At 46.5% G+C, this 17,683-nt stretch overlaps 1 protein-coding gene across 1 annotated transcript in view; it reads right to left on the minus strand.

Annotated features, from left to right (window-relative positions):
* Nucleotides 1-17,683, minus strand: part of ADNP (activity dependent neuroprotector homeobox) — a 312,543-nt gene that overhangs the window by 111,493 nt on the left and 183,367 nt on the right. The window lies entirely within an intron of this gene.

The raw sequence follows: 17,683 nt of genomic DNA on the forward strand, positions 1-17,683 counted from the left end.
TTTTGAAAAACCACTGGCCCACAGCCCCTCTCAGACACAGCGCTGATCAGTGGCGTAGCGTGGGTTGTCAGCACCCGGGGCAAGGCAAGTAATTTGCGCCCCCTAACCCGTGGATTTGCGCCCCCTAACCCTAACCCCCAGATGTTGCGCCCGGTGCGGCCGGCCCCCCCTGCACCCCCCACGCTACGCCACTGGCGCTGATCCACTTTTAATAGAGGGGTTTGCTTCCAAGAACCATGCCATGCACTGAAAAGTAAAATGATATCTTTATGCCGTTTCCTGAATAAAATCTCCGTCCAAGGTAAAGGTAAAGGTACCCTTGACCACTAGGTCCAGTCGCCGACGATTCTGGGGTTGCGGTGCTCATCTCGCTTTATAGGCCAAGGGAGCCGGCGTTTGTCCACAGACAGCTTCCGGGTCATGTGGCCAGCATGACTAAGCCGCTTCTGGCGTACTGGAACAGCGCACGGAAATGCCGTTTACCTTCCCGGCAGAGCGGTACCTATTTATCTACTTGCACTTTTGACGTGTTTTCGAACTGCTAGGTGGACCGGAGCTGGGACCGAACAATGGGAGCTCACCCTGTCGAGGGGATTCAAACTGCTGACCGTCTGATCTGCAAGCCCTAGGCTCTGGTTTAGACCACAGCGCCACCCGCGCCTACAAATATAGATATTTACTCTGCAGAAACTCTTGCAGTCATTGTGGACTTGGGCCACTAGGTGACGCTGCATTGCTGTAGGCTGACTTCTTTACTGGACAGAGGGATTTTATTAGTAAATGAATTGATTTTAGAATGTATTTCAATTAATTGACTGTGATTTTATGTAAACTGTGCTATTTTTTTACTGTTGTTAGCTGCTTTCAGCCCGGCTTTGGCTGGGGAGGGCGGGATATAAATAAAATTTTATTATTTATTATTATTATTTTATGCATTTCTGTGGTTTTGTCTGAACAGCAGGCTTCTTGCACATGTGTTGCTTGCCATGCTCCTATTTATAATATGACCCTTTATTTTGTTAAAAAGCCCTTGTATCTTACTTTCGACACAAGTTGAGGCAACCTGAGGCTGTATTTTAAAAAAGAACAATTTTAACAAAGGACTAGGGGGGGGGGAGAAATATGTCGGACAAAACCCATTCGAGTCCATTAAAACTGAATGAGAATTTGCTTCTCTGGCAGCTCAAAAATAAGTTTCAGAATTAAGTTCTTCCAATTAAACTAGCACAGGAGCTTTGGAAATGGCACACCGCATGAAATTTCTTTTACTTTCCAGGAAATTGGCAGAACTTAACGGTATATTGAGGAACATGACCTTTGGGTTATTACTATTTTTTAACTGGGGGGGGGAGGGATTAATTCAGGTGTTTTTTTTAAAGGCCATCCATGAGTGCTGAATGTTGATTCTGCAGGTGTGGTCTTGGACCAGAAAACTTTGGTTTAGTTCCGATTCCCAGATATAGAGCAAGTTGTTCATGCTCATTGGACAAGTCTGTTCCTTTGACAGAGGTATAGTTGATGCAACATACAGGAAGCAGCCATATACTGCGCCAGGCTATTTGTCCATAGGTTCCAGCTGTGTCTTCTCTGACTGACAGCATATTTCATCCGGAGCAAGAGAAAACAAGCCCTGTGAGGTAGGTTAGGCTAAGAGACTGACTGGTCCAAGGCTACCCATTGAGTTTCATGGCATGCCAGGGATTTGATCCCTGGTCCCCCAGGTCCTAGTGCAGCATTCTAACCACTAAACCACACTGGCTATAGAATATACAGTGCATATTTACTTTACTGGTTTGGTGGCTCAGGAAGCTTTTGGAACTATATATGTCCAGCCTAGGTGCCGTTGCCAAGCTTTGCATTTCATAGCCTTACTACAAATCATACAGGTTAAGGGTTTTGTTTTTTGCAGGACTAAAGAGCTTATATGGGATGCGGGTGGTCCTGTGGGTTAAACCACAGAGCCTAGGACTTGCTGATCAAAAGGTTGGTGGTTCGAATCCCCGTGACGGGGTGAGCTCCTGTTGCTCGGTCCCTGCTCCTGCCAACCTAGCAGTTCGAAAGCGCGTCAAAGTGCAAGTAGATAAATAGGTACCACTCTGGCGGGAAGGTAAACGGCGTTTCCGTGCGCTGCTCTGGTTCGCCAGAAGCGGTTTAGTCCTGCTGGCCACATGACCCGGAAGCTGTCTGCGGACAAACGCCGGCTCCCTCCGCCAATAAAGCGAGATGAGCGCCGCAACCCCAGAGTCGGCCACGACTGGACCTAATGGTCAGGGGTCCCTTTACCTTTAAAGAGCTTATATAGGCACTGACCCTTTTGTGACACATTTTTCTCAGTCTGAAGGCTACACATGAAGCATGACAACTTTTTTTTTTAAAAAAAATTGTAACAAGATGTTGAAATATGGCCCATTTGATGCTAGAGTGCTTCTGTCAGTGTTTTGCAATATTGTTTGGGCAGTGTTCCATACCATCACCAGTGAATTCAGGTGGAGAAATAGATGCCCTAAAGATGTTGAGCAGAGATCCAACCACCTCCGTAAATTAACTGCATATTAAACTAGCAAGGGATTTCCTGAATAAATGAACTGGTCTGTCCTCCTTGAAGATTTCGCGCCAGAAGAAAATTTTAATCCCCCTTTCATTACTGTTTGTTGCTTGAGGGCTACCTTACCTTCTCTTCCTTTGAATCCTGAAGCTGAAAGCTTGTTTTACCAGCTCCCTGGTCCTTGCAGATAAAACCAGCGTCGTTCTGCAGTCAGCAGCGACGCTGAAGGTGGAACAGGGCGATTCCAGCTTCGTGGATCCTCGGCATCCTTTTTATTCCACAAGCAGAAGGGGAGGACTGTTTTGTTCTAAGCTTAGTGGCTTCTGTAAAGGTCAGTGGTGAAGACTTCTAGATGTGGGATAGATGCAGAATTGGCCTTGCAAATTATTTATTTATTTTGAAGCATTTTCACCTCTGCCCCTTAAGGCAAAAAAGGCTCCCAGTGCAGCTTACATAAACATTGATAAGAATAAGACAGTCCCTGTTCTCAGCCTTCTAAAATACACAACACAAAAGGAAAAAGGAATGAAGAGGGAAGAGGAAAACTAAGCAGGCAGCAAACTGTTTCAGCTTGGGTTGCCTTATTGAAAGCTGGAGAACAGCCACCTACTTTTAGGGGTAGCCAACATGATACTATCCAGGCATTGTTGAGCTATGGGTCTTACCATCTCTGACCATTGGCTATGCAGTGGGAGTGTTGCGAGCTGTTGCCTGGATGGTTCCACATTGGTTACTGTTCTAACTCTCCCAATAAGGCAGCCTTAGCTTACTTTGCAAATTCCTTCCCACCCTCTGCCCCACCTTGCCCTAGTGACCAGCCTCTTATGTTTGCATGCAAACCACATGTTCTTTCTTTTACTTCCTGAAAGCTCAAGCAACTTTCAGAAACACTGAAAGCCCTTTTTACTGAGAGCAGTTTTTAAAGGGAAGGTTGATGATTTGAAACACTTTATGTTTTGAGCAACTAATTGAATTGTAATGGGGATATAGTTCATAGTTGCATTTTAATCGTGTTGCTGTTGCCTCGAGCCTGTGCGATGGAGCTGGCTGCAAATACACAATAATTAATAAAATACATAGCCGCTTGTATCTTCGCGGTACAGGTGATGTAAACATTTGTTGTAAAAGCAAGAGAAAAGCAGGTGCAGAACAACCTCAAGCATCTCTAGAAGGCTCAATGAAAAGCAAGGGGTTATTCATTTAAAATATTAATAGGCTTTGTCTCCAATAAAGACAAAACAAGAGTATTTACAGGAATGGAAGCTTACGAAGCCATAATACGTTTCAGGGAATTGCTTTTTGGAGGGGGCGGATTGGGATTAGTAAGTTATTCAGCAGGGAAACAGTTATGACCCAAGCTGGGGGGGGGGGTAATGACTGGAGAAGCTGGTGCCTGATGTGTTTTCAGATCATCTCCAAGTCTGTAATGAAATGAAAGGAAAACATTTGAAGGGCTTAAGGTTTCTTGGATGTTTTCACTTATGGGGTAGCCAACATGGTGCCCGCCCATGTAGTCAATGGACTCCAACTCCCATCAGCCCCAGGCAGCATGGTCAGTGGTCAGGGCTGGTGGGTGTTGTCAGCAACATGGCAGCTGCCCCTGTGCCACATGCTGAAGAGGCAAGCCATTTTCTAGTTTGAATGTTAAAAAGTCAATGCAACCCAGAAAAAGCAACCCAGAATGATGTATGCAGCAAAGTTTAAGAACCATATCAGTTCTGTTGTTGTTGTTGCTGTCTTTAATGTAGAGCAGGTTTCTGAGTTACACCTGGCTGCTAATTTGATTTTCTGCTGCTGTTCCTTCAATAATTCATAATGGATATTGTTACATGTTTCTCAGGGGCAGGGGGATCATTGCCTGCTCTGAGTCCCACCAAGTGCCCAACTCTCTGTAGCCAGCCTTGGTGTGTCATATGATGATCCCAGCTAATAACGATGTGTTGTTGTTGTTGTTTAGTTGTTTAGTCGTGTCCGACTCCTCGTGACCCCATGGACCAGAGCACGCCAGGCCCTCCTGTCTTCCACTGCCTCCCGCAGTTTGGTCAAACTCATGCTGGTAGCTTCGAGAACACTGTCCAACCATCTCGTCTTCTGTCTTCCCCTTCTCCTTGTGCCCTCCATCTTTCCCAACATCAGGGTCTTTTCCAGGGAGTCTTCTCTTCTCATGAGGTGGCCAAAGTATAGGAGCCTCAGCTACAGGATCAGTCCTTCCAGTGAGCACCCAGGGCTGATGTCCTTCAGAATGGATAGGTTTGATCTTCTTGCAGTCCACGGGACTCTCAAGAGTCTCCTCCAGCACCATAATTCAAAAGCATCAATTCTTCGGCGATCAGCCTTCTTTATGGTCCAGTTTGCCCTTTAAAAAAAGAAACTCCTCATGAATAGTCACCAGCATTTTAGAGCAGATTTCTCATAATGTACACATTTTTGTATGCAACTTTGCAAAGCAATTTCCCCTAGTATAATGTGCAATATTATTATTATTATTATTATTATTATTATTATTATTATTATTATTAAACTAATTCTACCCCACCCATTTGGCTGGGTTTCCCCAGTAACTCTGGGTGGCTTTCAACAGAAGGTTAAAAATACATTGAAACATCTTCCCTAAACATTAAAAACTTCCCTAAACAGGGCTGCCTTCAGATGCCTTCTAAATGTCATATAGTTGTTTATTTTTTTGACATCTGGTGGGATGGTGTTCCACAGGGCAGGTGCCACTACCTAGAAGGCCCTCTGCCTGGTTCCCTGCCTGGTTCCCTGCTTCTCACAGTGAGGGAACCACCAGAAGGCCCTTGGCACTAGACCTCAGTGTCCGGGCTGAACGATGGGATTGGAGACGCTCCTTCAGATATAGAGGACCGAGGCCGTTTAGGGCTTTAAAGGTCAGCACTTTTACATATACTTGCATGTGCACTTTGTCCTACTATATGCATTTCTCTACAGCAGAGCTTTCCAAACTGTGTGTCATGACAAATTTATGTGTCTACTGCAGTGTGCAGGTGCATTGTGCAAATGCTCTCCGCGCTCCATCTGGCGCTGGAAAGGGGTTAGTTTGACTGCATTTTGCTAGCAAAACTGAATTTCTGTGTCGAGATACGCTGCATGTCTAAAAAGCTTGTCACCAACATGAAAAATTTGGAAAGCTCTACACATTACTTGGCTGGAGGTCTGTGTTGAGAGCTAGTGTGGAGACTAGGGGCTGGGAGATTAGGGTTCAAATCTCCACTTGACACTGGGTAACCTGGGGCCAGTCACTGCCTCTTGGACTAACTTACCTCACAGGGTCATTGTGAGGATAAATGGGGGGGGGGAGGACCATGTACACCAACACGAGCTCCTTAGAGAAAAAGGTGGGATATTAAGGACTTAAGTTAAATACTTAAATATAATTGCAAAATTCAGAGAAGTGTGAAGTTTGAAGGGTGGCGGTGATCCAATTCACATATTGTTTCAGGAAGTGTGAATTAGGTAAGTTTGCTTTCAGATGTGAACTGAATAAAATTCCTCCCCCATCCCTAACTTAGACTGCAATTTTTTTTTTTTTTTGGTGAACTGCTTTGAGCATACAAGTATGTGGAAAATGTGGCGAATAAATTAACTGAGTGGTGCTTGACCTGGCAAAGGGTCACACCACTGAACCTGGAAATTTTATACTCAGATAAAATCAGAAGGGCTGCCGGTTTGTAGGTTTAGGTTTGTGCACATGTGTGTGCAGTGGGGCCTGAGACCCATGCTGGAGCCTGAGAGAACAAGATTTCCCCTTCTTCACCCTCCACAATAGATCAAGGTGCTCTTTAATTGGGGCCACAGTTGATTCTGATTTTTTATACCGACAGGTACCCACTGCTTTGGGGAATGTCTTTGGGAGAAGATAAGAGAAATGAGTAAAACCTACACAAATCCAGAGTGGACTCCCTAAAACAGTTGGATGGTGCCTTTTACGCCTCCTTCTGGCAACTCCTGCAGCCAAGCTGGTGCCAAGCATATTGCTCTGCTTTCCTTTGGACCACATCAGAGAGGGGGTCTTGTCATCTGGGCAGAGCAGGACCTCCATACACACTGCTCAGGCCCACTGCCCAAGTGACCCTGGGGAGGTCACTTCAGTGCTGCTAGCGCAGCAAAAACAACATGGAAGGCAACAGTTATGAGTTATCCATCTCGGCAGCCACAGTGGGCGCTGTGATTCTTTGGCGGTTTGGCATGCGCTCCTGGATGCGCACTCCATCGTCTCCCAAGACAGATGGATGCCAACAACAAAATGCCCACAGGATGCGCCAATTGAGCATAAATTGAGACACTCATGATGACACTTCCTTTCTTCCTGATTAAGAACATTGAAACAGCCCTAATAGCTGAAGGAAACCAACCTCCCACTTAGTGGTTTCCTTTCTCTGCCAGTAGTCAATATCAGATGCTCAGAGGCACTGTGAGAAGCAGGAGAAAGTGTGATAAAAAAACAACCCTTGCTCTCCACACTGAGCTTGTGGGATGTTCTCATATGTATGTTACAGGTAGCAATTCCCCTGAACGCGCACAGAAGAATGCTGTTGCTGCCATAGAAACATGATAAATGTCTTGGGAAGTATAATTAGTACCATAGTCAGGGGTGGCCTGGCCCATTTTGTTACCTGAGATGGCTGCTGTGCCACACACCCCGTCAAAGCCTCACTCGCCAGGGTTGCATGGCAGTGGCTTCCAGTGAGATCTCGCAAGATGCCACAGAACTCTTGTGAGACCTCATGAGAGTTCTGTGAGATCTCACGAGACCTCGCAAGATCTTGCCGGAAGCTGCCACCACCGCACAACCCTGGCGGCAGCAGGGGCAGGTGGTGGAGGTGTGTGTGTGAGGGGGCTGCTTCACTCTGCCTCATGGGCAGGCCAGCCCTGAATATATTTTGCTCTTATGGAAACCATAAGGTTTTGTAATGGTTCTAGGGGTTGCTCGTGCGTAAGCCGGTGCTTATCTCCCCGGCTGGGTGCAAACACCTGGCTGGGTTGCCAAAGTGAACCTTTGTAGTACAGTAGCCCTTCCTTTTCCTCAAACCCTCCATTGTCTTCCTTTCCGTCCCTGAGCTCCCTGATTTTTGTCTGAGCAAACTCATCGTCTCTGGTGAGCCCTGCTAGTTCTCGTTTCCCTACCAACGCTCCCCCACACACCCACTGGTCCTCGGGGAACATGTGCCTGGTCTCTGGTGGCCCCTCTCCTTCCATGTACTCCGGTTTCCTGGAGAGTGCATCTGCCCTCACGTTTTCCCATCCCGGCACGTATCGTATCTCGAAGAAAAACTTGGTGAACTCCTGGGACCATCTGACCTGTCTCTGGTTGAGCACTCGCGCGGTCCGCCAGTATTCCAAGTTCGTGTGGTCAGTTCGAACCTGGATCTTGTGCCGCGCCCCTATCAAAAGATGTCTCCATTGCCGAAATGCCGCATAGATCGCAAGCAGTTCTCGGTCATACACTGTGTAGTTTTGCTCCGACTTGCTCAGCTTCCTAGAGAAAAAGGCACACGGTCTCCAGTTCTCCTTGGGCCCGGGTTGCAAAAGTACCGCTCCAATCGCGCGGTCGGACGCGTCCGTCTCCAGTCTCATGGGCTTCTCCGGATCCACGTGCAGGAGCTGCTCTTCCGAGGCGAACGCCTTCTTCAGTTTTTCAAAGGATTGCTGCGCATCCTCTGTCCATGCAAACTTCTTTTTGCTACTAAGACAATCCGTTATGGGCGCTGTCAAGTGAGCGAAGTTCTTTATGAACTTCCTGTAGAAGTTGCTGAAGCCTAGGAACCTCTGCACATCCTTTCTGTTTTTGGGGGCCTTCCATTCCAGCACTGCCTTCACCTTGCCAGGATCCATGGCCAGTCCTTTGTCTGACAACCTGTACCCCAGGAACTCGACCTCCCTGGCTTGGAATTGGCATTTTTCCAGCTTGACCCACAACTGATGCTTCTTCAATCTCTATAGCACCTCTCTGACGTCTCTGATGTGTTGCGTTTCATTGTCCGAATAGATTAAGACGTCATCCAAAAGGGCTACGCAATGCTTGTACAGCAGGGGCCCCAACACATGGTGCATGAAGGCTTGAAAGCAGGCGGACCCCGATTGTAATCCAAATGGCATAACTAAGTACTCAAAAGCCCCCAGGGGGGTGAACATGGTTGTTTTCCATTTGTCCCCCTCCCTTATCCTAATCAGATTGTATGCCCCCCTGAGGTCCAGCTTGGTAAAAATCTTTCCCTGCCTCACACGTGTCAAAATATCGTCAATCCTGGGCATTGGGAAAGTCACGGGTTCTGACACCAGGTTTACGGCCCTGTAATCCACGACTAATCTGGGCTGATTAGTCTCTTTTTTGTCCACAAAGAACACTGGACTGCCCCCCACCGCCTTTGATTCCCTTATGAAACCTCTCTTCAGGTTCTTGTCAATAAACTGCCTCAACTCCTGCATCTCCTGGCATACAGCTTACCCACCGGTAACTGAGCCCCTGGAAGCAGGTTGATTTGGCAGTCAAATGGCCTGTGGGGGGGCAGTCTGTCTGCCTTCCTCTCGCTGAAGACCTCCTTCAAATCAGCATATTGTGGTGGCACCTGCCCTTTTTCCTCCAGGGCCACCCTAGCCACAGTCATTCTTGGTTCCTTCCCTCCCAGACAGTGTTCTAAGCAGTAAGCTGACCCAAAGGTGAGCGACCGCTGATGCCATGACACCACTGGGTCATGTATTGCCAGCCAGCTCATTCCCAGTATTATTGGGGGTCCTGCCAGCGTGGCCACGTGAAAGGCAATGGTTTCCGTGTGCCTGGAAACACTCATCCGCATTGGCGGTGTCTGGTGTGTCACTTCCCCTCCCAGTAGTTCCCTGCCATCGATGGTGGTCACCTGCAAGGGAAAATCTAGTGGCAACAGGTGGAGCTGGTGCTCCAGGGCGAAGTCTCTGCTGAAGAAATTACACGAGCTGCCAGAATCCAGCAGCCCCTCCACTTTGACTGGGTGCCCATTTGGGAGTTCTAGCACCACTTCTATGGCTATAGCTGCCTTGGGAGGGTCAGGCTGGGGCACTTCTATTGGTTGCTGGCCTGGCTGCTGCCCCTGCTGGTTGGCAGCCAGGCTTTCTCGTTTCCCTGCACCGGCCCTTCCTCCCCCTTCTTGTCGTGGCCTGCAGCCCCCATCATGCCTTGCCAGGCCTTTCGTTGAGGACAGACCTTTGCAAAATGTCCTGGCCGCTGACAGAGGAAACACTTCTCTCTGCCGCCTGGGAAGGCTCCCTCGGCATCTCAGGAATGCGGTTGCCATGGAAACGTTCCGCCCTTATCTCCCGTTTCTCCTGAGCCCGCGCTAACTGGCGTACACCGATCGTGAGCACAGTCTTTGTGACTTTATCCATGGACCGCGGGCAGGGCACTCTGGACAACTCGTCTTTCACTTCGGGGTCCAAACCTGCCTCAAACAGCATTTGTACTGGTTCAGAGTCCAGATCCCACCCGAGCTTGTGGACTAACATCGCAAAACGCGACCAGTAGTTTCTGACAGACAGGCTCTCCTGCTTGCACCCCATCAGCTCCCTCCGTGTCACACTTTGCTCAACCTCGCTGGAGAACATCGCGTCCATTGCCTGGTAGAATTTCTTAAGATCTTTCAATGCATCATTCCCCGTTGCCATTAAGGGCCTGATCCATTCGTGCGCCCCATCCTGCAGATGTCCAACAATGTAAGCCACCCTCTCCCCGTCATCAGCAAAGTCATTTTTCTGCAATTCCAAAGCGTATTGAATTTCCGTTTGGAAAGCATTGTAGTCTTGGGGCTTTCCACCAAACTTGTTTACCAGCCCCGGGACCTTCCTCCCTATCGGGGTGGCTCTGACCTGTGCATCCTGAGCCCGCCTCTCCTCCAGCCGCGCTGACAGGGTAGCGACATGTGCCTCCAGGTCTCGGTTCCTCTCGACCAGACCTCGCACCATGGCTTCTTGCTCTGTCTCTCCAGCCGGCACTGTTTGGCCCATCGTGCTGCCTCCCTGGGGCTGCGCACAAGCAACGTCAGGGACTGACGCATTGCTGTAATGGTTCTAGGGGTTGCTCGTGCGTAAGCCGGTGCTTATCTCCCTGGCTGGGTGCAAACACCTGGCTGGGTTGCCAAAGTGAACCTTTTCTGTCCGGACAGCCACTCACCCGTGGCTGACTCAATCGCTGGCAGAATCCGTCAGTGGGCGTTTCTTAAACTTCTTCCAGCAAAGAAGCTCTTTGACGCCTAGTCTCCTCCTACTCTCTCTGCGCGAAAGCCTTCTGCGCAAGGAGGGTGTGGGCAACGGAGGACCCCTACTCTCCCCGCTGGTCCCAGGCAAGGAGTCATGGGACCGCCTCGCCACTTCCCCCATCTGCCCCCCTTCTCCACTGGTGCTACGCTGATTCTCTTCCCCAGAAGATGGGCTGCTTCTCCCGATCCCTGGATGCTCTCTGGAATCCCTCTGGCTTTTGCTCTCTCCCTCCGGCACTGATGGCAGTTCCCTGACAGGTTTGCTATGGTTTGAAGAGTGCTTACACACACACACACACACACACACACACACACACCTCTTGCTCTCAGCCATTCACTTCATGTCTTTCTCTGTTTGCCATTGCCCGTAATGTCAACTCAAAAGTTCGACAATCTGTGTTAACAGCGCTGACAATTCATTAGCATGGTTTCGTATTGGATTCTGGCCAATACTCATAGGATGAGGTTGGAGTGATAACACATCTTTATAAGCAGTGCTATTTTTCTAGAAAAATAGGTGCCGGAACTCCCCATGAACACTTCCCTCGTTTTCTTAGAACGACAATGGCGCCCACCTGAGAGGGGCCTGGACTGAGTTCCGGCGAGTTTTGGCAGAAAAAATCCCTGTTTATGAGATATCACACCACGAGCAGTTTCACTTCCCCTGGTGGTCCAGTTGGGACATTCCCAACCCTACCTAGAGATGGTGGGGATTGAACCTGCAACTTTTTACGTACACAGCAGATGCTGTCCCACTGAGCTACATAGGCTAGAAGCCTAGTTGTTGCTATTTGTCATAAGCCCAGCTCTGTTACAGATTTCGTGTTACCCAACCTACCTTTCTCTTCTCCTTTCATCCCATTTATTATGGAATGATTCTTACATTTGCGCTGCTTTCCTTTGTCCCTTCCTCTTTCATATCTGTAACGTGGTTGTGTGACAATGCGATTCTCTCTCTCTTTGTTCATGAGAAAGTTCCCTGCCATTCCTTTGTATCTCAGCTCTGCTTGTTAACTGAGGCAGTGTGAATGATTGCTCCATTACGCCTTTCAAGTTGTGTTGATCTTCATTAAAATTAAAATACAGTGGTAGCTCGGGTTACATACGCTTCAGGTTATAGACTCCGCTAACCCAGAAATATTACCTCAGGTTAAGAACTTTGCTTCAGGATGAGAACAGAAATTGTGCTGCGGTGGCGCGGCAGCATCAGGAGGCCCCATTAGCTAAAGTGGTGCTTCAGGTTAAGAACAATTTCAGGTTAAGTACAGACCTCCGGAACGAATTAAGTACTTTACCTGAGGTACCACTGTATACCGGTTTTTATTCGTTAGAAGGCTGTACCAAGAAATAAATTGCCATTGTTTTGAGACTGGCAAAGCTTATTAGAAGGCTAATTGTTCAAGAGTAACACTGTTTCACACTCCTCCTATTGGGTTTATATGATCAGTAGGAAGTTCAGGGAACCTTAGAATCCTAGCGGTGTGAGTTCATCTACTTCACTCCCTTGCCAATGTAGGAAATCTACTACTGTAGCATCCCTGACTGGTGGCCTCCCAGCACCTGCTTAAAAACTTCCAATGAAGGAGAGGTAGTACTTCAGGGGCAATCTGTTCCATTTTCAAAACAGCTTGCATCATCAGGGAGCTCCACCTAATGTTTAGTCAAAATCAGGTGTGGGGGAACTTAGGCCTTCCAAATGTTTCTGAACTGCTATTCCATGATCCTTGGCCATTGACCATGCTTGATGGGGCTGATAGGAGTTGGAATCTGCAACATCTGGAGAGCTAGAGTTCTCCCACAGCTGGTCTTTGCGTGGAACTCCAGTATTATGTCTGTATCAGCATAACCAGCTGCTGCAATGGATGGGTGCAGCTCTCAGTTTTGGTTTCTCTGAGTTTCTCATTTCCCGCTCTTAAGTTTAATTCTCCACATTTCCACATCAGCTTGTGATATTTTTTTTAAAAAGTTCTCATAAAAATTAACCAGCTTTTTAGCGTAAATTTCTCCAAATATGCACATTTTTGCACTAATATACACATTTTTGCAAGCAATTTCCCCATGTGCAGTGCATTTCCGAATGTTGTTTTCAGTATGATATGCATTTATAGGTATATGCACTTTTGTTCACGTTACTTGGCCTGGATAACTTCGGTTCGTACCTTGTGAAGTAGGTAAGTTTGCCTTTAAATGTCAACAGAATAGAATTTATCCCCCATCCCTGCCATAAACCACAGACATAACGTTGCACCACCATTAACACTATTTAGAGAAGGGCCAGGAAAGGAGCGTGTGAATCCAAACGGGGAGGAGGCGAAACAGGAGGGCTACATGAGCTTGCTGTGAGAAATCTGCATGAGTTAAACTCTACAGACCACACCTCTGAGCTCTCGCAAAAGTTACTTGTTCATTTGCTTAAGATATTCATATTCTGCCTCTCTGCTTGAAGCAGCTCTGACAGGCGCCGCAAATGCCAGCATGATCAAGCAAATAAGTGGAATGCAAAGTAAAGATAAAAGCAAGTCATAAAATCATTCGGTTCTGCTGCAGCCTCATTTTAGTTCTCCCAACGCCTGCAGTCCTGTCGCCATTTATCTGGGAGTAAACCCCACTGAACGGTAAATGGCACTTACTTCTGAATATCGGTGCATAGGTTTGCACTCTCTGAGCCTGAATTAGCAAATGGTCTTCAGCTTTTCCCTCCTGAAGAAATAAATGAGAGGCGTGTTCTTTTCCTTCTCTGGGAGTTTATTTCAAGGCCCTGGGGGTCGCTGCTGAAACGGCCTTGCTCCTCAGTTCCACAGATCTGATATCATCAGGAAAATTCCTGCTCACAAAAACCCCTAGCCAAAAGTTCTGAATAGGAGAAAAAGAAGAAGAGTTGGATTTGATATCCCGCTTTATTTTTTTTTTTTTTATAAATATTTATTGGTATTTTCAAAAAACACACAACAAACAAAAACAAAAAAATAAACAAAATAAAAACAACACAAAAAAGCATATTCGAAACTAAACAGAAAAATAGAAAAAACACATACAGTTTCTGATACTTATTTTCCTCAACCTTGTTTCTCAGACCTCCTCTCACCTCCCCTTCTTGTATTCCAATTTAAATTGTCAATTCAGCAAGTCCTTAACTTATTTCTTCACCTTAACTTAAACATTTATTCTGACATACTGTTATTTTACTTTATTTCTTTTTTCCATTTCCTCCATTTATTTTTAACAGCCTTATTTTCACTTAATTTAAAAAAAGAAAAAAAAAAAACCAATTTCACCTTATTAAAATTACCCATCAATACTTATACCTCATTAATTTATTCTTAAACCTTTTTTTCTAAGGTCGACCAAAATTTCCCTTCCACGGTTTACCCAATTTCCTTACCACTAACAAAATATAAAACAAATAAAGCAATGCAAATTATCCTTATGTACCCTTTGGATTCCCAACCTCCACCCACCCTTCTCCCGGTTCCAGTCCCCAACCAATATCCATCAGTCTTTATATTATTTATTTAGCCTGGAGATCTCAGGTCCGAGGCCCTTATGTCTCTTTCAGTTCCTTTCTGCCGGTCTCTTTGATAGACCTTGATGTTAAGCCCCAGGTCTCGGAGGGGCTCCGGCCCAACAGAATCGGTGTTACTTCTAGCCAGTCCTCCATACTTAAAAGCAAAAGCAAAGCCTATGGGGTATTCCAACTCTTGTTTCAAATTTCTTTCAAATCCAAATGTCCCCGCAGCTCCAGCTTCCACCTTCAACAAATTTATAATCCTCAGGTCTTCAGATCTCCTCAAAAGAGGATCTCTCCATTTTCCAAATTCCCAATCAGACCAGGCTTTCCGCATCCAATTTTTATTGTCCTTTTTTATCATCATGTCAGGCCTCATATTGTAGCTCTCCTTTGACTCCTGCAAACCTCCATCTCCTCCTTCGTTTTCTTCAAAAAGAACATATTGCTCCATCGTGTCTACGCTTTCGGTTTCATTTATTTGTTCAGTTGGATAGGCTTCCTGTTTCAAATCCTTATCAGACTCCAAGCTGTTGTTTACTGTCCAGTGTAATAGCGATACCTCTGTAGACAAAGCATCGTACTCATCTTGTAAGTTTCCCAAGAGAACCAGTGCTCTGTCCAATTCTGCTTGGAATTTAGACACTCCAGCCATTTTTGTAATGTAGTATCCTTGTTACCCCTCTAGGGGGATTTAATTCCTTGATCTTCCTTTCAGCTCAAAAACCAAAAGTCCAGTTATTTTGTATCAACCTTATTTTCAACAAGTTATCCCGAATAAACCAGCAAAAACAGCAGAAACAATGTTCTCTTTTTCCAGCTGACAACTAGCTGACTAGCAGCTCACTTGACAGCTGTCAAAATCTTCCATGCAACAGGCTTTCTCATCGGACGTTCCCGGGTCTAGGGGGGGGTGTAGTTTCAGCTCCCAAAATTCTTTTTATCCTCCAGAATATCTTCTTATAATGTCCAAACCGTGAGGTCAGGATCTTTGTTAAAAAAAGCAAAAAACAGATTCTCTCGACCTTAGCTGCCCAGTCCTTTGCTTTAAGTTGTTTACAAAGAGGGGGGGGTGGACTTCCTTTTTAGCCCCTTCCCGCTCGTTCCAAATCCAAGATAAGAAATTTTTTAAAGTTCCAATCTCCGTATTACTCACGGGTTGATGTTTTAGGATCCAATCACTCTTAGAAGAAGTTGGCGCTCTCTGTCAATGGCTTGCGGCTTCACTCCGTAGGCGAGGGAGTACTCTCAGCACCACGCCTTACCCTGCCTCCGTTCCGAAGCCTTTAAAAAGGCTCCGTCGCGGATTGGGGGGGCGCAAATGGTGCCCGCCGAGTCTCTGTGTTCACAGGCATCCGCGCCTGTGATTTTAAGGGTCCCCGCTTCGCCGCAGCGGCCAGACCCAGACGCTACGGAGCCGATTCCCTCCGGAGCTCGGAGGGAATCCGCCATTAAACAGTGGCACCAACCCGGAAGTCGATATCCCGCTTTATTACTACCCTAAGGAGTCTCAAAGCAGCTAACATTCTCCTTCCCCTTCCTTCCCCACAACAAACACTCTGTGAGGTGAGTGGGGCTGAGAGACTTCAGGGAAGTGTGACTGGCCCAAGGTCATCCAGCAGCTGCATGTGGAGGAGCGGGGAAGCGAACCCGGTTCACCAGATTACGAGTCCAACACTCTTAACCACTACACCACACTGGCCCTCAAACAGCCCCAACCCCGGCGTACAACTCTTAACTTCAAATGTCACTTGTGCACTTGTTGCTAGAGTTACCTGCTCCTGCAAGACAACATCCTGTCTGTTTCTGCATTATTTCAGAAATAAAAAAACAACGTAACATAAATTAAAGAAAAGGGAATTAAATCTGGAGTGCAAACCAGGCAGGAGCATGCAGCTTTCCAACCCCAAACCCCTCTTTTTGGGGGCATTAATTAATTAATTAATTAATTAAGTAATTGGTAAAGGGGTGTGGAGATGTCAAAAATTAGTTGGTCTATAGTTCCCCAACTGGCAAGAGCATCAAGTTTAGGAAGAATCTGAGAGCAGCTGGCCTGTACGGTCTTAAGGAATGGATAAGGCATGCAATTAGACTAACTTTAATCTAAATTTGAGGGTCATGAATAAGGAAGATAATGAATTCATTTAGCATGGGGCGGATATTTGTAACAATGAACCGGGGGAGACAACGTGAAGTTCAAACAGTGTCTGTGCTTCTTATCGTTCTTATAATACACCAAGATGCGAGACATACATAATGTGATTATTCTGCACATACGTCTTTGCATAGGGCAAAATTACCATGAAATGCAGTCTAGCTATCTGGTTAATGACTCCTGCCCTTACAAATTAAGTTTAGGAAGCATTATTCTAAAATAAGGACTTTATTAAGCAGACACAAGAATCTGATAATGGTATTTCATAGTAATTGTACCATAAATCTTCTCCAAGTCTTTATCTAAAAATAAGTATCTGCCTTGATGTCTCTCCTCGTCCCCCATCCCCCCACCTTCGTAATTATCTATGCCTGTTTTCTGCTTATCACGGGCAACAAGCTTTCCTATTTTCTGCAGTTCAACCACTGCAGAGGTTTCCGCTCCCCTCCCTGGAAAATGCCATTCAGTCCTTTATGGGGGAAAATATGTAGAGCATGAACTTGTATCAGGACAGGGGCATAAATACCGGTATATGGGTAAAAGCAAATCAATGGATTCAGGGCAGGTTTGAGGGTCCCTTTGCACATTACTCTCATTGTCTCTCCCCCTATGTGGGGGGGGTCCCCAAAGTTTCAAGGGAGGGGGCTAGATTTTTGGTACTGCAAATTCAGGGTTGCCATATTTCTAGAAGTAAGAAAGTTGTTGAGGTATTTTTGTAATTGTTGAGCTTATTTTAGAAAATAGATCATAAGGGCTCTGGGAATTACAGCTCTGTGAGAGGTAAACTGCTTTAAATGTGTAGGATGTATATGCAGCCGTTCTCCGTTTTTTCTTTTTAGCTGTAAGGAATGACAATTCTGCTGAGTAACAGCCTTCTTGCATCTGCCATTTTGTTTTCCCACAATGTCCCAGAGGTGCTGGTTGGGGGAGTTGGGTGCCATTTTTGTTCTTTTCCCGCAGTGCCATGGACTGACACAACATCTGGGGCATTGTGGGGAAATCAAAATGGTGGATGCCAGCTATGTTGTGGCTGCAGAAATTCAATGGGCCTGAAGGGTCCATGAGGGCGGACAGCCATCAGTGTGTTGGACTCTGAAGGCAGCTGCTCTAAGGAAGGGATGCAACAACGACAACAACAACAACAACAACAACAACAACAACAACAACAACAACAACTTTTAATTGTATCCTGGCCGGGACTGGGCTCAGGGAGGCTAACATCAAATATATAA

The sequence above is a fragment of the Podarcis filfolensis genome, assembly GCF_964270895.1.
Source record: "Podarcis filfolensis genome assembly, chromosome: 6".
Classification (NCBI taxonomy): domain Eukaryota; kingdom Metazoa; phylum Chordata; class Lepidosauria; order Squamata; family Lacertidae; genus Podarcis; species Podarcis filfolensis.